The sequence below is a fragment of the Budorcas taxicolor genome, chromosome 9, assembly GCF_023091745.1.
Source record: "Budorcas taxicolor isolate Tak-1 chromosome 9, Takin1.1, whole genome shotgun sequence".
Taxonomy (NCBI): domain Eukaryota; kingdom Metazoa; phylum Chordata; class Mammalia; order Artiodactyla; family Bovidae; genus Budorcas; species Budorcas taxicolor.
This window is the reverse complement of record NC_068918.1, coordinates 8,484,942-8,507,585: the sequence shown is the minus strand read 5'-3', so window position 1 is coordinate 8,507,585 and position 22,644 is coordinate 8,484,942.

The window sequence follows — 22,644 nt, the reverse complement described above, 5'->3', positions numbered from 1 at the left end:
CTTATATGGAGATTTGGAAGAATAATGCTCATCTTAAGAGGAGGAGTCTTGTTGTTTTATGTGGATTGAAGACCAAATCCTACTACAACTCTCATACTAGTGCCAAATGTATGAATCTAAATTAAATCTTAACAGATTAGAATCAGATTAATTTGGTGTGGGACCATGACAGATAAAATCACGTAGGATGTGTGCTTTATTTTTTGTTTGCGAACAGTTTCTTCTGACTGTTTTGTGAAGTATTAAGTGTTTTATATAATGGTGCTTTTATGGTTATTAAACATTATAATATGATATTGCTTTTAAAAATAAAATAAGAGGTCTGGAGTCCTTAGAGATATTCCTGGAAACAATTGAGTTGTTGAGTCCTTACTACAATTGGGGGTGGATTGGATTGGGGGTGCTTCTAGTCAGTTATGAGAATAGTAGCTGCAGTGGATATAGTTTGGGGCTGTTTATAACTTTTAATCACATAAACATTCTTGGAAATAATTCTTCCTTTGTTTTTTGGTGCTTTTCTGGTACTAAAAATCTTGCTTCAAAGTTTTCAATTTCCTATAAAGGCAAAATAACTCCTATTGGACCAAGTCTCCTAGTCTCCTACAGATAACAACTTTGAACTCTGGACACAATATAAAAAGTAACAATTTTGGGACACTGGTAAGTGGCCAAAAGCAAGCAGATACTTGTTGGGTTCCACATGGGAAGAAGGAAACTGTACCATGTGAGCTTATGACTTTTAGACCAAGACAGGTCTAAAGGGCATTAAACAACAACAACAACAACAACAACAAAAAACCCTTTCTTGTTCAGAGGATAGACTTTCAGACAATTACTGCAACTGAAAAATGAGGGTAGAAATAATGGAAGGGAGGGAGACAAAAAGAGAAGACCCAAATTATTTGTGTAGTCTCTACACAGATATCTGTATGACCCATGAACCTCACAGATACTAGAAATATTTCAAGCAGCCCAGTTAAACTAAAAGATCTGGGTAAAATTTCAATAACCACTCACTACAGACAAGACTATTTCCAGTTTGAATCTGAGTTAAGACAAGATAGCTCCCTGAACAAAGTTTTTCTTTGGAGAAATGTAACGAAGTCTGGAGTGTCTATTAATATAATGCATAGCTCACAAGACTGTGGATAAAATCTACTATATACCCTGCCAAATAAAAAGAAGTAGGAAATTGTTATTTATTTTCTGGAGAAAAGACAATGAAATCTGGGATGATACAGCAGTATTAGCTGACAAGGATTATTAAAGTAGCTATTGCATCTAAGATCATGGGTATGAAGGAAAATTTTCCCCTAATAAATGAGAGAGAGAGAAAATCTCAGATCATCAGTAGAAACTTTAAATGGGGAACAAATGGAAATTCTAGAACAGAAAATGTCATATCTGAAATAAATATCTGGATGGACCTAATAGCAGATTGGTGATGACCAAAAATGTCAATAAATTTCAGGACATATGAAAACATTGCCAAGGCAGAGACAAATTTAAAAATATTCAGAATCCTATAGGCCAGTTTCAGAAATGGAAATGTATATTACTAGAGTCTCTGAATTAAATGAGAAAGGAATGAGAAAATTATTTGAAATAATGTGCTGTGCTAAGTCACTCAGTCATGTCTGACTCTTTGTGACCCTATGGAGGGGTTCTCCAGGCAGGAATACTGGAGTGGGTTGCCATGACCTCTTTCAGTTTGAAATAACAGTGCCTTCCAAATTCCTAAATTTGATGAAAAGTACATCTATAAATTCAGGAAACTTAGTTAACCTTAAGTTGAATGTGCATAAGCAACAAAACCCAAGGATATCAAACTACTGAAAGAAAAAATGAAAAAAAAAAAAAAAAAACTATTGAAAGGGACAGTTAAAGAGTGGGGAGATCTGAACAAACATCTCATGAAAGAAGATACATAAGGGGAAACTGAGCACATGAGAAGATGCTTAACACCATATGTTATGAGAGAATCATAAATTAAAACAACAATGAGATGCTACTATACTCTTATTAAAAAGGCTAAAACCTAAAACACTAATAACACTAAATGCTCGTGAGGATGTTGAGCAACAGGAATTTAGCTCACTGTTGCTGGGAATACAAGCTGGTACAGTCACTATGGAAGATAGTTTGGTGCTTTCTTACTAAAGTGATCATATTTTTACCATAGGATCCTGCAGTCACTCCCTGGTATTTACCTAAATGAGTTGAAAACTTGTCTACCTACAAACCTGTGTACGAATAGATATAGCATCTCTATTCATAATTCCCATTGCATAAAAGAGAAAAAGATATCCTTCAGTAAGTGAATGAATAAGAAAACCAGATAGTGAACTATTATTCAGTGATAAAAATAAATAAGCTATCAATTGAAGAAGAAGACATCGAGGAATCTCAAATATATATTGCTAATAAAAGGATCTACTCTGAGAAAGTTATATACTGTATGATTCCAACTATATGACACTGTGGTAAAGGCAAGCCTGTGGAGACAGTGAAAACATCAGTGGTTGCCAGGGATTTGTCGGGGCAGGGTAGGTGTCACACGAGATTTTTAGGACTGTAAAACTATTTGGTATGATATAGTACTATAATAGTAGGTGTGTGCTTGCTCAATCGTGTTTGACTCTTTGCAACCCCATGGACTGTAGCCCACTAGGCTCCTCTGTCCAAGAGATTTCCCAGGCAAGAATACTGGAGCAGTTGCTATTTCCTTCTCCAGGGGATCTTCCTGACCCAGGGATGGAACTCGCATCTCTGCCATCTCCTGCATTGCAGGCTAATTCTTTACCACTTGTGCCACGTGGGGAAGCCCTTTTTTTCTCTCAGAGATAGGACTTGGGGACTAAATAACAGTAATACATTTATCAAAAACCATCACATGTACTGCACAGAGACAACTCTAATGTAATGAGAATTTGATCAGAATTACACTAAATTTAGGGAGTGATTTGGGGATATGACCTAGTCATGATTACAAGCATATTTCAAAGTGCTACTTTTTAAGTATTTGTGTGCATGTCTGACTCATTGCAATCCCATGGGCTGTAGCCCATTAGACTCCTCTGTCCATGGAATTTTCCAGGCAAAAATACTGGAGTGAGTTGCCATTTCCTTCACCAGGATTTTCCTCAGCCAGGGATTGAACCCACATCCCTGGTGTCTCCTGCATTAGCAGGTGGATTCTTTACCACTGTTGCCAGCTGGGAAGCCATTCCAAACAGGAATATTGTTTAAGAACATGTGACACATGTATGAAATTCTTAAGATAGTTTTTTTAGTAGTGTAAAACTAGCAATACTTTGATTAATTAATATTAGCACTGATTTTAGTAGGTATTCTTGAAAACATTTATCATGTCCTGTTATCTTCACTCTTACTAAAACGTATGGTTATATAATTCTAGAAAGATATTTTCATGTCTTGATTACTTGGCTTTAAGTTAAATTCATGTTATTGAGATGATTAGATGTTTTCTTGTAAAATTGCTGCTACTGCTGCTAAATCGCTTCAGTCGTGTCCGACTCTGTGCGACCCCGGAGACGGCAGCCCACCAGGCTCCGCCGTCCCTGGGATTCTCCAGGCAAGAACACTGGAGTGGGTTGCCATTGGCTTCTCCAATGCATGAAAGTGAAAAGTGAAAGTGAAGTTGCTCAGTCATGTCCGACTCTTCGCGATCCCATGGACTGCAGCCCACCAGGCTCCTCCATCCATGGGATTTTCCAGGCAAGAGTACTGGAGTGGGGTGCCATTGCCTGAAGGTAAATATATTAGTGAAGTTAAGACAGTATTTTGGATTTGAGTTTTGATCCTCAAATTAACAAGTAACCAAATAATTCAGTCCAAGGAGCTTTGGTTTGGGATGTTAGCTTCAATTTTCTTTAATTCATATATTAGTAATTTTCAAATGAAAAAACATATCATATCACAACACATTTTTATAATAATATATGCATAATAGTCTTGCACATTTCAGTAACCTAAAGTAATAAAATGAAATCTTAAATATGCAACGAGTTGAAATATAGTTACATGTAATAGAAAGTTTTATGCTAGAGAACTGAAAAGGAAGTTAATATGTCTCATTCATATTCTCTCTATTATTCCACAGTGTCAGTTAATTACTGTAGAGGCGGGTGGGTGTTCTGTAGATCTTCCAAGGTACTTAAGCATTGCCCTCTCCTTGTTCATTTTTTAAGTCTTCTTGGAAAAGAAGTGCAAATTTTAGAATCTTCATTGAAATTTGACTCGTTTGTTTTGATCCTCTTTTTACAAAAAAGATGTAAGAGCCTTGAGAAACTTAAATAACACTAAGGTACAATTAAGTAGATTCTGATAAACTGGATAACACCATTTGTTCTGAGCAGAAAGAAAAGGTGGATAAAATATGAAAAAATAAAGTATTATTATTTGTTCTTTCAGTATAGAAATCACTTACTTTTATATAGCTTTCTCCAACACGTTGAACACATTACTGGAACTAGAAGAATTAATGCAATCTGACACACTTGTGGCTCAGCTGGTAAACAATCCGCTTACAATGCGGGAGACCTGAGTTCGATCCCTGGGTTGGGAAGATACCCTGGAGAAGGGAAAGGCTACCTACTCCAGTATTCTGGCCTAGAGATTTTCATGGATTATACAGTCTATGGAATTGCAAAGAGTCAGATACAACTGAGTGACTTTCACTTTCAGTTGGAAATGAGTACCGCTTTTATATTAACTGGTTGCTGTGGAATGTAGAAGAGAACAAGATCTTGAACTAGGCATTTCTAAAGAGATCCTTTCGATTTCTGTTTTTGGGTTTTTCTGGCAAAAATGCAGGACTGGGTTGCCATTTCCTCCTCCAGGGGATCTTCTTGACCCAGGGATTGAATCCATGTCTCCTGTGTCCCCTGCATTGCAGCCACCAGGGAAGCCCTTTGTATTTTAGTGTTGGCATATATATATATATATATATATATATATATATATATCCATTGGATATATAATCCAATGGATATTCATGTAAAGGATGAATATGTCTGATCCTTAGCAAAGAAACATATTGATATATTTTCTGTATTTCCAGAGAGGAAGGGTTTACATTCTTTCTCCTTACTCTATCTCAGTGCTTTGTACACTTCATAAACTGTATAAAAAGCCAAGTCACATAACAAGTGCTTGGTCCATCAAACAAGTTCTCATCAAATCTGTCTAAATACACATTCCTTTATGAAGGTGTTTATGGCCAAAATCTGCCAAATCTTCAGAAAGTATCATTCATAATGTCTTCATGTAGCTAATAAATTGTTAGAAAAATGAAAAAAGAATAGACTTGGTCCTCAAGTGGTGGTGATGCTGCTTTCACTCATATGTTCTCATTTATTCTCTGCCAGAATGTTTATGTGCTACTGTGTAGTCTCAGGCATGCCATCTGTTCCTATTGTCAAGGCCAGGAGGCTTAGGTAGCAAGAGGGTGCTGCATTTTTGATTTCTGAAGAGATTAGTTAGCTACACCCAGAAATGCATTCTGTTTTTTGGCTACTTTCTATACCCTCAAATCATATAAACTCTCCTGCAAATATGGGCAATGTGTTATATGGGAAATTAGATAAAAGGGTATGAAGCCAGGGGAAATTTAGTATAATCACGAACAGTTAAGGGCATGCTCTTTCATCAATCACACTGGACTGAAATTTTGGCTCAGCTTCTTACTAGCTCCATGACCTTGGGCAAGTTAATAACAGACTTTAAACTGCAGCATCCTTGTTTGTGAATTTTAGAGATAACAAAAGTACCTTGTCTATTATGTTTGCTTATGAAGTAACACATGCAAAAACTCTTATCAAAGTACATAGCTTATTGTAAGCAGTCCATCTTCATTAGCTGTTATTATATGTACCTTACTAAATACAATAGTAATTTTAATCCTTTGTTAATGCCCCAAATTATGCTGCAAAATAGATCTGAAACATGTAAAATATATTGTATTTTATTGTGGATTGAAGTAAACATACTTGATAGTGTATTCTCAAGCTTATATAATGTTATCCATGATTGATTTGGCTATAACATCTAGTTTTCTGACATGATCTGCATTTCTTTCCCTCAGCCTAGAGTACTTAAATAGACGTATTTTTTAAAGCCAATTTATTTCATTTGTACACTTTGTTTTGTGTGTTTTAGTTGAAGGGAAATATTCATCATTATTTGATTTCAGAATGAGAATAGTTTCAAAATATTGGCAATAATTGGCAGTATTGGAGAAAATATCAGAGGATATGGAAGCATGGTGCTGTGACAACTGTGAAAACCATTTGGAGAGGATACAGTTTTAACAAATGATGTTTTGCTAAAGGAAACCATTTATTCAAGTAAATGGTAAAAGTCAGCCTGTGATATAAACAAAATAAATTAACCATTTTGAGAAATTTTAGCTGAAGTCAATTAGCCAATAGATAAATCCATCAGAGGCAGATCCCACTTCACCTTCCTCAGTAAAAGGAGCTGTCCCTTTTTCAGATAACTGCTGTATTTTTGTAAATAACATCCTTAAACAGACATGTTTTTTATATATTTTATTGTCTTTTAACTTTTTCTCCTAGATATTGTAATAATATTTCTGCAAAGAGTTCCAAGACTGTCCTGGACCAAGAAGTACTTTATAAAGTTAGCTATACCTTACAAAATGTTCATTGTGTTTACATGAGTGCTTTCCCAGATGTAGTATTTTCAGTTACCCTTGGTCAATGTCTCATAGTTACTGCAATCCAGATGTACTTAACAGATGGGTAGAGTTTGTAATACAAACGTTTTTTGCAGAAAATTTATAATCTCATTTGTCTAAGTTACATTTTCTGGTGCTACCCACTCTTCCTCTGTGTTTTTCTAGTATTATTTGCCATTGATATCAATAGATTGTAATACAAAATAATATGTAAGATTTTCTTTAGTATATAATGTGTTTCAAATACAACTGAGTTCTAAAGCATAGCGAGAATAATACAGAATTTTCCATTAAAGATCAAGGATTTCACAGTGATGGAGCTAGATATATCAATTGATCAGAATTAGCATTGTAAGGATTATGCTGATAGCGGCAGAAGGCATCATGAGAAAAAGGAGGGCTGTGGATAGTACTCCAATCTGGAAACCTAGGGGTCAATCTGAACTTAAAATAAATTATAGCTTCTGAGGTGTCCACCAGAAGGCAATAGGCAGCCTCTAGCAGGGAGGAAATCAAATCGTGTTGATAAACTTTGCCTTATTTCTGTTCTGCAGTCTATCAAGTTCATCTCTCCCTTTATGTCTCTAGCTCAAAGTGTTGCTTTTAGTAGGAACCATCTTTTATAAGGATATTATGGCCAATACTTTTTGCCATTCAGATATGAGCTCAAATGTCACCTTTCGAAATAGGTCTTCCTCAATCTTTTTTGAGTTACATTGCTTATTTTTTAATGTTGTTTCTCAATCTTGATCATTTACTTGATTTTATTGTTCAATGTTTCTGTCCACTTGCATTTGCCCCTCCTATTTCAATGCAAATGTAGTGAGGATAATGCTCTTGCCTTATTCCCTGCTTTGTCGTTAGCAGCAAGGGACAGTCCTGGATGAACACAGTTGCTCGATAACTCCCTGTCCAGTGGATGAATGCATGCATGAATGAATAAAAGCATAGGAGATCATATTAGTGAATGGAAGCATAGGAGACCCAGATAGGTTTTTATTTTAGGGTAGTCCTTCACCCACTGAAAGGATTAAAAGGTAACAAATATATAAGGGATTCACAATGAGGCTTACTAATGATGAACTGCCCATGTAGAATTTCTTCTAATTCTCCCTTCTGGGATTGTTAGACTGTGGCGAGGAACTGAATGTATAGGCAAGGATTAAATGAATCTTCAAGGAACACAGGAGAAGGGTGAAAAAAATCACTTCACTGTTTTACCTACTCTTTATCTAAAAAGTAAAAATCTTTAGGCAAAAGCCTCGCTGACATCTGAGTTAGCTGAAAATTAGCTTTCCCAAAGTAGAGTACTCATAATTGACCTATTAGGCAGAAATAGCTGGTTGTCTCAGTTAACTGGCACTGCCTTTGCTTTTGTACCTCACCAGCACAATAATACTATTCTATTACAGACATCATGTGTTCAACAGAATTAAAATCTGGCGAGTAAGAGATATGAACATAATCTCTTTCTGGCTCTTAACATAGACTAAGTAAAGGTTCTGGCTCCTTATGATGCCAGTTCATTATTAGACTAGTTTATTTTGGGGATAATGCCTAGCAGTGTGCTTTAAGAGATAACAGACAACATCCGGCTAATATAGAGTTTATTCCCAAATCTTAAGAAGTTTTAATACAAAAGCTTTCAGCTTTTGTTTACATATAATCAGATTTGTTTACATATAATCAAAAAATTAACTTTCAGTAAGCTGTGAATATAAGCAGAATATCTCACTCTGCTAAAAGACAGAATCAGAATTACGGCTAAGACGGCGGAGGAATAGGATGGGGAGACCACTTTCTTCCCCACAAATTCATCAAAAGAACATTTAAATGCTGAGTAAATTCCACAAAAAAACTTCTGAATGCCAGTAGAGGACATCAGGCACCCAGAAAAGCAGCCCATTGTCGTCAAAAGGAGGTAGGAAAAAATATAAAAGACAAAAGAGACAAAAGAGGTAAGTATGGAGCTCTGTCCAGGAAGGGAGTCTTAAAAAGAGAGAAGTTTCCAAACACCAGCAAACACTCTCACTGCCGAGTCTGTGGCGAGCCTTGGAAGTACAGAGGACAACATAGCAGGGAGGAAAAATAAATAATTAAACCCCACAGATTACGAGCCCAACAGTAACTCCCCAGTGGAGAAGCAGCACAGACGCCTGCACCCTCCACTAGTAAGTGGGGGCTGGGCAGGGAGGCACAGGCTGCATTGCTTACAGTAAGGACCGGGCCTGAATGCCCTGAGGGCAATCTGAATGATCTAACTTGGGCTAGCAAACCAGACAGTGGGATAACTACCATGAAAAAAGCCAGCCTTAACCTAAGACACCACCAAGGCCCATGCACAGAACAAAAGGACTGAACAGAGATAGCCTGCTGCAGACCATCCCCCTCCAGTGACAGGCAGACAGAGCCAGAAGGGGGCAATCACAGCCCCAGAGAGACATTATCTACCAAACTGCAAGCAGGCTTCTTTGCTAACTAAGACTTCTTGGGGTTCTGGACAGTCAACATCCACCTGAGAAGGTGTGCCGGTTATACACCCAGAAAACCGAGTGGCAGGGACGGGGGAGGCGATAAGTAGCAGTAACCACGCTCACCAAACATCTCATCACCTGAGCTGCTCGAACCTGGGAAGGGCACAAAACGCAGGCCCAACCGAGTCTGTGCCTCTGAGGATTACCCAATTGCCTGAACCTGTGCGGCTTAGACCTGGGAGATGCAAGCAGCCCAGGGCCGGCCTTGGACGGTTCCCTGGGGAACACCTAGAGCCTGAGCAGTGTGGGCAGGGAGGGCACATGCGCCGTGAGTGGTGACAGGCCCAGTGTGGTTGAGACACTGAGAGCACACGCCAGTGTTATTTGGGAGTGTCCCTCCCTCCCCACAGCGCGACTGAACAAGTAAGCCTAAAATAAGTGTCCATCACCACCCCCTCGTGTTAGGGCAGAAATCAGACACTGAAGAGACCAGCAAACAGAAGAGGCTAAAACAGAGGGAACCGCCTTGGAAGTGACAGGTGCAGTAGATTAAAACCCTGTAGTTAGTACCGACTACATAGGAAGGGGCCTATAGATATTGAGAAATATAAGCCAGAACAAGGAACTATCCAAAAATGAACTGACCCCACACTGCCGCAACAACACCAGAGAAAGTCCAAGATATATTTTTAATATTTTTATGATCATTCTTTTCTTTCTCTTTTCTTTTCTCTTTAAATTTTAAGTCCTCTATTACTACTTTAATTTTCACTTTTATAACCTACTATTACTTTGCAAAAAAAGACCCTATTTTTTAAAGCAAACTTCATATATATACACACACACACATATATATATATATATATATATATATTTTTTTTTTTGAAAAATCCAACCTCTACTCTAGATTTTTAATCTTTGCTTTTTGGTATTTGTTATCAATTTTGTACCTTTAAGAACCCGATCTTCAGTACCCATTTTTACTTAGGAGCAAGATTACTGGCTTGACTGCTCTCTCCCTTTTTGGACTTTCCTTTTTTCCACCAGGTCGCCTGTCTCCTCTCTTTCCCTTCTCTTCTCTACCCAACTCTGTGAATCTCTGTGTGTTCCAGATGGTGGAGAACACTCAGGGAACTGATTACTGGCTGGATCTGTCTCTCTCCTTTTGATTCCCCCCTTTTATCCTCCTGGCCACTTCTGCCTCCTTCCTCCCTCTTCTCTTCTCTGTATAATTCCATGAACATCTTGAGCAGTCCAGACGGTGGAGTGCACATAAGGAAGTGATTACTGGCTAGCTTGCTGTCTCCTCTTTTGATTCCACCTCATCTCATTCGGGTCACCTCTAACTCCCTCCTTCCTCTTCTCTTCTCCATGTAACTCTGTGAACCTCTCTGGGTGTCCCTCAATGTGGAGAAACTTTTCATCTTTAACATACATGTTTTATCAATGGAAAAACGAATTAAAAGAAATGAGAACAATCTCAGAGACCTCCAGGACAATATGAAACGCCCCAACATTAGAATCATAGGAGTCCCAGAAGAAGAAAACAAAAAGAAAAACCATGAGAAAATCCTTGAGGAGATAATAGTTGAAAACTTTCCTAAAATGGGGAAGGAAATAATAACCCAAGTCCAAGAAACCCAGAGAGTCCCAAAGAGGATAAACCCAAGGCGAAACACCCCAAGACACATATTAATCAAATTAACAAAGATCAAACACAAAGAACAAATATTAAAAGCAGCAAGGGAAAAACAACAAATAACACACAAGGGGATTCCCATAAGCATAATTGGTGATATTTCAATAGAAACTCTTCACGCCAGGAGGGAATGGCAAGACATACTTAAAGTGATGAAAAAAAAATAACCTACAGCCCAGATTACTGTACCCAGCAAGGATCTCATTCAAATATGAAGAAGAAATCAAAAGCTTTACAGACAAGCAAAAGCTGAGAGAATTCAGCACCACCAAACCAGCTCTCCAACAAATGTTAAAGGATATTCTCTAGACGGGAAACACAAAAAGAGTGTATAAACTCGAACCCAAAACAATAAAGTAAATGGCAACGGGATCATACTTATCAATAATTACCTTAAACGTAAATGGGTTGAATGCCCCAACCAAAAGACAAAGACTAGCTGAACAGATACAAAAACAATACCCCTAAATATGTTGTCTACAAGAGACCCACCTCAAAACAGGGGACACATACAGACTGAAAGTGAGGGGGTGGAAAAAGATATTCCATGCAAACAGAGACCAAAAGAAAGCAGGAGTAGCAATACTCATATCAGATAAAGTAGACTTTAAAACAAAGGCTGTGAAAACAGAGAAAGAAGGACACTACATAATGATCAAAGGATCAATTCAAGAAGAAGATATAACAATTATAAATATATATGCACCCAACATAGGAGCACTGCAATATGTAAGACAAATGCTAACAAGTATGAAAGGGGAAAGTAACAATAACACAATAATAGTGGGAGACTTTAATACCTGACTCGCACCTATGGATAGATCAAGTAAACAAGGAAAACATATCAAGGAAACACAAAAATTAACAAGGAAAATTAACAATGAAACACAAACTTTAAATGATGCAATAGGTCAGTTAAACCTAATTGATATCTGTAGGACATTTCACCCCAAAACAATGAATTTCACCTTCTTCTCAAGTGCACATGGAACCTTTTCCAGGATAGAACACATCCTGGGCCATAAATCTAGCTTTGGGATATTCAAAAAAATTGAAATCATTTCAAGCATCTTTTCTGACCACAATGCAGTAATATTAGATCTCAATTACAGGAGAAAAACTATTAAAAATTCCAACATATGGAGGCTGAACAACACACTGCTGAATAACCATAAAATCAGAGAAGAAATAAAAATATGCATAGAAATGAATGAAAATGAAAACAAAACAACCCAACACCTGTGGGACACTGTAAAAGCTGTGCTAAGGGGAAAGTTCATAGCAATACAAGCATACCTCAAGAAACAAGAAAAAAGTCAAATAAATAACCTTACTCTACATCTAAAGCAACTAGGGAAGGAAGAAATGAAGAACCCCAAGGTTAGCAGAAGGAAAGAAATCTTAAAAAAATGGGCAGAAATAAATGCAAAAGAAACAAAGAGACCATAGCAAAAATCAACAAAGCCAAAAGCTAGTTCTTTGAAAGGATAAATACAATTGACAAACCATTAGCCAGACTCATCAAGAAACAAAGGGAGAAAAATCAAATCAATAAAATTAGAAACGAAAATTGAGAGATCACAACAGACAACACAGAAATACAAATGATCATAAGGGACTACTATCAGCAATTATATGCCAATAAAATGGACAACGTGGAAGAAATGGACAAATTCTTAGAAAAATACAACTTTACAAAACTGAATCAGGAAGAAATAGGAAATCTTAACAGACCCATCACAAGCACAAAAATTGAAACTGTAATCAGAAATCTTCCAGGAAACAAAAGCCCAGGTACAGATGGCTTCACAGCTGAATTCTACCAAAAATTTAGAGAAGAGCTACCACCTAACCTACTCAAACTCTTCCAGAAAATTGCAGAGGAAGGTAAACTTCCTAACTCATTCCATGAGGCCACCATCACCCTAATACCAAAACCTGACAAAGATGCCACAAAAAAAGAAAACTACAGGGCAATATCACTGATGAACATAGAGGCAAAGATCCTTAACAAAATTCTAGCAATCAGAATCCAACAACACATTAAAAAGATCATGCATCATGACCAAGTGGGCTTTATCCCAGGGATGCAAGGAATTTCGATATCCACAAATCCGTCAATGCAATATACCACATTAACAAATTGAAAAATTAAAGCCATATGATTATCTCAATAGATGCAGAGAAGGCCTTTGACAAAATTCAGCATCCATTTATGATAAAAACTCTCCAGAAAGCAGGAAGAGAAGGAACATACCTCAACATAATAAAAGCTATATATGACAAACCCACAGAAAACATTATCCTCAATGGTGAAAAATTGAAAGCATTTCCCCTAAAGTCAGGAACAAGACAAGGGTGCCCACTTTCACCACTACTATTCAACATAGTTTTGGAAGTTTTGACCACAGCAATCAGAGCAGAAAAAGAAATAAAAGGAATCCAAATTGGAAAAGAAGAAGTAAAACTCTCACTGTTTGCAGATGACATGATCCTTTACATAAAAAACCCTAAAGATTCCACCAGAAAATTATGAGAGCTAATCAATGAATATAGTAAAGTTGCAGGATATAAAATCAACACACAGAAATCCCTTGCATTCCTATACACTAGTAATGAGAAAATAGAAAGAGAAATTAAGAAAACAATTCCATTCACCATTGCAACGAAAAGAATAAAATACTTAGGAATATATCTTCCTAAAGAAACTAAAGACCTATATAAAAAATTATAAAACACTGATGAAAGAAATCAAAGAGGACACTAACAGATGGAGAAATATACCATGTTCATGGATTGGAAGAATCAATATAGTGAAAACGAGTATACTACCCAAAACAATCTATAGATTCAATGCAATCTCTATCAAGCTACCAATACTATTTTTCACAGAGCTAGAACAAATAATTTCACAATTTGTATGGAATCACAAAAAAACACCTCGAATAGCCAAAGCAATCTTGAGAAAGAAGAATGGAACTGGAGGAATCTACGTGCCTGACCTAAGCTCTACTACAAAGCCAGAGTCATCAAGACAGTAAGGTACTGGCACAAAGACAGAAATATAGATCAATGGAACAAAATAGAAAGCCCAGAGATAAATCCACGCACCTATGGACACCTTATCTTTGACAAAGGAGGCAAGAATATACAATGGATTAAAGACAATCTCTTTAACAAGTGGTGCTGGGAAAAGTGGTCAACCACTTGTAAAAGAATGAAACTAGAACACTTTCTAACACCATACACAAAAATAAACTCAAAATGGATTAAAGATCTAAATGTAAGACCAGAAACTATAAAACTCCTAGAGGAGAACATAGGCAAAACACTCTCTGACATACATCACAGCAGAATCCTCTATGACTCACCTCCTGGAATACTGGAAATAAAAGCAAAAATAAAAAAATGAGACCTAATTAAAATTAAAAGCTTCTGCACAACAAAGGAAACTCTAAGCAAGGTGAAAAGACAGCCTTCTGAATGGGAGAAAATAATAGCAAATGAAGCATCTGACAAACAACTAATCTCAAAAGTATACAAGCAACTCTTGCAGCTCAATTCCAAAAAAATAAATGACCCAATCAAAAAATGGGCCAAAGAACTAAATAGACATTTCTCCAAAGAAAACATACAGATGGCGAACAAACACATGAAAAGATGTTCAACATCACTCATTATCAGAGAAATGTAAATCAAGACCACAGTGAGGTACCATTTCAAAAGTCTACAAGGAATAAATGTTGGAGTGAGTGTGGAGAAAAGGGAACCCTCTTACAATGTTGGTCGGAATGCAAACTAGTACAGCCACTATGGAGTACAGTGTGGAGATTCCTTAAAAAACTGGAAATAGAACTGCTGTACGACCCAGCAATCCCACTGCTAGGCATACACACCAAGGAAACCAGAATTGAAAGAGACACGTGTATCCCAATGTTCATCGCAGCACTGTTTATAATAGCCAGGACATGGAAGCAACCTAGATGTCCATCAGCAGATGAATGGATAAGAAAGCTGTGGTACATACACACAATGGAGTATTACTCGGCCATTAAAAAGAATACATTTGAATCAGTTCTAATGAGATGGATGAAACTGGAGCCGATTATGCAGAGTGAAGTAAGCCAGAAAGAAAAACAACAATACAGTATCAGTTCAGGAGTCGCTCAGTCATGTCCGACTCTGCGACCCCATGAATCACAGCATGCCAGGCCTCCCTGTCCATCACCAACTCTCGGAGTTCACTCAGACCTGTGTCCATTGAGTCAGTGATGCCATCCAGCCATCTCATCCTCTGTTGTCCCCTTCTCCTCCTGCCGCTAACCCCTCCCAGCATCAGAGTGTTTTCAAATGAGTCAACTCTTCACATGAGGTGGCCAAAGTACTGGAGTTTCAGCTTCAGCATCATTCCCTCCAAAGAAATCCCAGGGCTGTTCTCCTTCAGAATGGACTGGTTGGATCTCCTTGCAGTCCAAGGGACTCTCAAGAGTCTTATCCAACACCACAGTTCAAAAGCATCAATTCTTCAGGGCTCAGCTTTCTTCACAGTCCAACTCTCACATCCATACATGACCATTGGGAAAACCATAGCCTTGACTAGACGGACCTTTGTTGGCAAAGTAATGTCTCTGCTTTTCAATGTGCTATCTAGGTTGGTCATAACTTTCCTTCCAAGGAGTAAGCGTCTTTTAATTTCATACTAACTCATATATATGGAATTTAGAAAGATGGTAATGATAACCCTGTATCCGAGAGGACAAAAGAGACACAGATGTATAGAAGAGTCTTTTGGACTCTGTGGAAGAAGGAGAGGGTGGGATGATTTGGGAGAATGGCATTGAAACATGTATAATGTTTCAATGTTGGTTTGATGCAGGATACAGGATGTTTGGGGCTGGTGCACTGGGATGAACCAGAAGGATGGTACAGGGAGGGAGGTGGGAGGGCGGTTCAGGATGGGGAACATGTGTACACCTGTTCAGGATGGGGAACATTCATGTTGATGTATGGCAAAACCAATACAATATTGTAAAGCAATTAGCCTCCAATTAAAATGAATTAATTTAAATTAAAAAAATAAATAGAAATAAATAAAAACCAATTATGGGGAAAAAATAGAAAAGACAGAATCAAAACTACACTAAGCTTCATATGCAATGATCAGAATAGAAATATTCCCAAAGTCTGTAGAATGACATAAGGGTACCCATTTTCATTGCTGTTTATCAATATTTCACTGGAGACAAGCAATACAAACAGAAAAAAAAAATAAAGCCTGTAACTATTTGAAGTGATTATTATCATCTCCTTATACAATGTAAGCAAGCAAATTAAAAATTAAAACAACAAAAGAATCTACTAAGAACCTGTTAACCAAATAAAGATCAACATGTAAAATAGTGGAGCTTTTCTGCTTATGCCAGAATTTTTACAGAAATAGAAGAAAATAATTTTATTTACTTTTGCAAGAAAATCAGTAAAACACATCAGAATGATGCCAAAAAATGGTCCTTCATGGTATAAACTATAAAACTTTTCTGATTAATATGTTCAAATCAATTAATCATTCATCTATGACAAGTCTTAATATTAAATGCCAAACATGAATAATTGCATTTCTATAGACAGGTTTTTTATAAACTTTGAATAATATTCCAATCAATTTGAAAAAAATATAGTTTCAACATTTTGCAAAGCAAAAAAGAAAAAATATCAGGAAGAGTTTATAGGGTGCTGTATTACCATGTATGTAAACATATTTGAAAGCTATAGTAACTTAAAACATTGTATTGGTACATGAAAATAAATAAAGTTCAGAAAGATATATTTATATCTAACATTTAATTTTTAAAATAGGTAGCATTGCTAATTACATTTGTAAGATGGGTTAGGGAGAAGAAATGATTAAATGAATGATATTGTGATAATAGGTTAACAATGGGGCAGGGGGAAGCAGGTTAAACCATTGCATTGTTCTCTTCCAAACCAGAATTCTAGATAAATTAAGGTACCAAATATAAAACACATGTAAAACAAAAGAAAACAAAATTAAAGAAAATAAAACAGACTTTAAAGATCATCTTAAAATGAGAACTACCTTTCTGAGTAAGGCATAACTTAGAATCCACAAAGGAATAGACTACCAGGTCACATGACATGAAGATAAGATACTTGAGTGCAATAGAGCACCACATGCAAAGTTAAAAGACAAATAACAGACTAGAGGAAAATATGTACAATACAGTTAACTGATAAGGATTTCTGTGTAGAGTACACACAGACAATGAAAAGACAAGCAGACCAAAGGAAAAATGTAGAAAAGCTACCATCACGTGTTCACAAAAAGATGAAGGAAAACGTGTAAAGTTATGCTGACTCTTAATAGTATTAGAGAATACAGTTCAGCTCATTTCAGTCACTCAATCATGTCTGACTGTTCATGGACTGCAGTGGGCCAGGCTTCCCTGTCCATCACCAACTCCTGGAGTGTGTTCAAATTCATGTCCATCGAGTTGGTGATGCCATCCAACCAACTCATTCTCTGCCGTCTGCTTCTCCTCCTGCCTTCAATCTTTCCCAGCATCAGGGTCTTTTTCAGGGAGTCAGTTCTTCGCATCAGGTGGCCAAAGTATTGGAGTTTCAGCTTCAGTATCAGTCCTTCCAATGAATATTCAGGACTGATTTCCTTTAGGATTGACTCGTTTGATCTCCTTGCAGTCCAAGGGACTCTCAAGAGTCTTCTTCAACACAGCAGTTTAAAAGCATCAATTCTTTGGCTCTCAGCTTTCTTTATGGTCCAACTCTCACATCCATACATGACTACTGGAAAAACTATAGCTTTGACTAGATGGACCTTTGTCAGGAACCAAACAGAGTGCAAGACAAGGAGAACACAAGTGAGGTTACTTTGTAGATTTTCCCAGTCTATAATGTTGGTAACAGGGCTTCCCTGGTGGCTCATTGGTAAAGAACCTGCCTGCAACACGGGAGAACACATGCAATGCAGGAGACCTAGTTTCAATCTCTGGATTGGGAAGATCCCTTGCAGCAGGAAATAGCAACTCACTCCATATTCTTGCCTGGAAAATCTCATGGACAGAGGTGTGGTGTGCAAGAGCAGGACATGACTTAGCAACTAAACCACCACAACCAAGCTTTGGAGAAATTTTGAAAGCTTGAAAATGTCAGGTTTGTTGAGGAAACAAAAACAGGAGTGCACACACACACAAAAGCTATTAGCAAGAATGAGAATTAATAAAATTATTTTCAAGTGTAATTTCCAGTGTATATGGAAAATATACATCACATAGAGTTAAGCCCATAACAAATATCCACACATCTGCAGAAAAATAGGCTAAATGATATCCATTCCACTGCTGTATGTGTTAGAGGGATAATGAACACAATCAAGGGGTTTCCCTGATAGCTCAGCTGGTAAAGAATCTGCCTGCAATGCAGAAGACCTTGGTTCAATCCCTGAATTGGGAAGATCCACTGGAGAAAGGAAAGACCACCCACTCCAGTATTCTGACCTGGAGAATTCCATGGACTGTATAGTCCAATGGGTCGCAAAGAGTTATTGAGCCTCCATCAATGTCCAAATGTTAAAATATATGTAGCATATCCTAAGGTGGAATATTTTATATCAATTAAAGACAATGAGATTAGCCTAAACATACCAACTAGATACACATGTAAGTCATGTTACATAGAATGCATAGCATGCCTACGGTGATTGAATTTAAAAGTGAAAATGTATGCATGCATGAAGACAGATCTACACATACAGAGAGCCTGAGAGGAAGCACACTCAGCCTCTGACTGTTATTACAGAGCAGAGGGCCTGAAAGCATTGCTTAAGATGTTCTCATTTTACTTTGTATATTTTCACATTGTTTATATTTTTCAAGGAAGACCCTCTTCTGTTCTATTCAGTTCAGTTTAGTTGCTCAGTCGTTTTTGACTCTTTGTAACCCCAAGGACTGCAGCATGCTAGGCTTCTCTGTCCATCACCAACTCCTGGAGCTTGCTTAAATTCATGTTCATTGAGTTAGTGATGCAATCCAACCATCTCATTCTCTGTCGTCCCCGTTTCCTCCTGTCTTCAATCTTTCCCAGCATCAGGGGCTTTTCCAATGAGTCGGTTCTTCACATCAGGTGGCCAAAGTATTGGAGTTTCAGCTTTAGCACCAGTCCTTCCAATGAATATTCAGGACTCATTTCCTTTAGGATGGACTGGTTGGACCTCCTTGCAGTCCAGGGGACTCTGAAGAGTCTTTTCCAACACCGCAGCTCAAAAGCATCCATTCTTCAGTGGTCAGCTTTCTTCCTATTCCAACTCTCACATCCAGACATGACTACTGGAAAAACCATAGTTTTGACTAGATGGACCTTTGTTGGTAAAGTAACGTCTCTGCTTTTTAATATGCTGTCTAGGTTGATCATAGCTTTTCATCCAAGGAGCAAGCATCTTTTAATTTCATGGCTGCAGTCACCATCTGCAGTGATTTTGGAGTGCCCCAAAATAATGTCTCTCACTGTTTCCCCATCTATTTGCCATGAAGTGATGGGACTAGTAGCCATGATCTTAGTTTTCTGAATGGTGAGTTTTAAGTCAACATTTTCACTCTCCTCTTTCACTTTCATCAAGAGGCTCTTTAGTTCTTCACTTTCTGCCATAAAGGTGGGGTTATCTGTGTGTCTGAGGTTATTCACATTTATCCTGGCAATCTTGATTCCAGCTTGTGTTTCATCCAGCCTGGCATTTCACATGATGTACTCTGCATACTTCCCTGGTGGCTCAGACGATAAAAGTGTCTGCCTACAATATGGGAGACCTGGGTTCGATCCCTGGGTTGGGAAGATCTTCTGGAGAAGGAAACAGCAACCCACTCCAGTACTCTTGCCTGAAAAGTCCCAAAGACGGAGGAGCCTTGTAGGCTACAATTCACGGGGTCACAGTCAGAGATGACTGAGCAACTGTTGGAAGCCAGTGTGAGGAACTCCACCCATGGCAAAGGTCATGAGGAAGGAGGCTTGGCATTACGCAAAGACGGGATTGAGCCTCAGGAAACCCCCTGTTCCCGAGCATCTACCCCCAAAACCAGAGTGCCTACTTTACTGTTTTATGCTCTCACCTATACCTCTGACTTTATGGGGGGGCTGTTCCCCCACCACCTCTCTTGGAGAAGGAGTTAACTTGCAGCTCCAGTTAATAAAAATTCCTGGGTGTGACAAGAGTGTTTCAACCTTCAGACTCCTCTGAAGGTTTTCTAGCCTGCCTGAGCAGGTTTGTCCAGCCATTTGTGATTGTTTACAGCCTCCCAACCATGAGAGGCACGAGATGCTTTAAAACTTTCTAAATGCAGACTCTTTTGAAAAGTTACAAAATTATTAGTATAGTATTAGTGGGTTGATTAGAAATTATATTGGTGAAGGGTTTTTCATTTGTTGAGCCAATATTTGTTGCTAAATCTCCATATTCCCTGCCCTTATAATGAACATAACTAGCATATAGGAGAAATAAGTATTAACCTTTAAGATTAATCATGTCAATCCTTAGGCTAAGTAAATTCCTTTTCTTGATTGTAACCCGCTACACCCTCACCCTATAGGAATGCAACTTTATTTGGAGGGTGGCGCCTGGTTTAAGAAAAAATCACCCCTGGAAAAAATAAGCTTTCTGGTTGACTTACCATTATCAGAAAGGGCCATAAAATGTCAGCAGGCCTCATGGCCAGAAGATGATGTTAAACCCCTAAGACCTTTGTATAATCTTATATCAAGCGCCTGATTTTGACAAGGGTCAGGTCTGCTGACCCCGCGTGACTCTGTATTCATCCCTATGTATAACAAAAAGTATATAAGCAAACCTGAAAATAAAGAAAACGGATCAGTTTCTGGAAAGACTGATTCCCCCGTGTCATTCTTTCTTTCTCCTTCTGGCTGAATTCCCATCTGGAGCGTGGGTACTCACCAAGCCTGCTAATTTTGCCTGGGCATCTAAGATCGGACTGGGGAGGCCTCAGTGCCTCCTCTCCTTCGGGAGAACGGAAAGACGCCTGTGGCCTACGTAGGTGGTGAAAATTCCTTGTCTTAGAGTTTTATTGGTATTCCACGTAAACCAGTGGCCTACGTAGGTGGTGAAAATTCCTTGTCTTAGAGTTTTATTGGTATTCCACGTAAACCAAGTTATTCAGCCTCTTTTTCTCCACTAATTTTCCTACTACACTATTCCTTTCTAATCTCTCTTTATACTTCTAATTAAATAGCTTTTCCTTAGGACGCCGATTCCATCTCCCCTTCGAATTACCCTGGATCCACCGGGGCTGGACCCCTGCAAGCAACTTCACTTTCACTTTCACTCTGGACATAAGTTAAATAAGCAGGGTGACCATATACAGTCTTGACGTATTCCTTTCCCAATTTTGAACCAGTCTGTTGTTCCATGTCCAGCGCTAACTGTTGGTACTTGACCTGCATACAGACTTCACAAGAGGAAGAAAATAGTACAAGTTGTGCCCTGAGAAAATATCATCTGCCCTAGGTTAAAATAATTGTATTTGAATACTTGGACTACTTCTTTCTATGAAAATAAAGCTAAAGAATTTTCGTGAAACAGACATATCTCCATAGTGTATATTTCTGACTTCTAATAGTTCTTAAACAGACAAACAAACAAAAAAACAACAACTGTAAAGTTAAGACTTCCACTGACAAGTTTCCTGAGACTGCATTTTCTTTCAGGCTGTTGGTTTTTATTTTATTGATCCTTGACTGTCTTGGGTGCGTTAGTCACTCAGTCGTATCCAACTCTTTGAGATCTCATGAAATGTAGTTCGCCAAGCTCCTCTGTCTGTGGAATTCCAGACTTGAATACTGGAGTAGGTGTCCATTCCCTTCTCGAGGGAATCTTTCTGACTCACAGGTCGAACCCGGGTCTCCTGTACTGCAGGCAGATTCTTTACCATCTGAGCCACCATGGAAGCCCTTGACTGTCTTACTAGTTTGTTAACCACACACACACACACACACACAAACTAGAAAATGGAGGTGGTTTTAACAGTAAGCTCAGTTGACATGATTATTGGCTCAGGCCACACAAAATCTGTGAATCAGTTTTACACCTTGCTTTATAATGGGCAGTTCACATATCAAAGTGAAATATGCACCTGTCAAAGAAATTCCAAACTAAATTTGTTATAGTATTGTAATACTATAACAGAAAGAGAAAAGAAGTGTGACACTCTACACATGCACACACACACACAGTGCATATATATTATATATAAAAAGAAGTTGAAAGTGTACCTCAGAAACTTATGGAAAGATATGCTTATCAGTGTTTTGGCATAGTAGATGTAGAAAGAGGCCATAGGCAATGTGTAGTCCTTCTCCTCATGTTGTAGACAGAGAAAGGTGAACTAAAGAAGCTAGGTTTGTTTAAAGCCATGTTTATTATTAGAGCATTGGTAGATTAGATCCCATCTCTCCCTTTTTGTCCCAGGACTGTTATCCATTTTTCTAAATGATAATGAATGTCAAAATTTTTTTCTTCTTTAGAGAGTTATGGTTTTACTAGGATAAAAACAAGGTTGCCTGGGACACTAACCTAAGATCCACCTTAAGGAAACCTTGCACCTAAAGGAGTTTTTCTAATGCAATTATATGTATAAGGCTTTTTCCTGATATATATTATAAAATATATCTATATTGCAATATATCTGTATTATATAATTAGAATATATGCC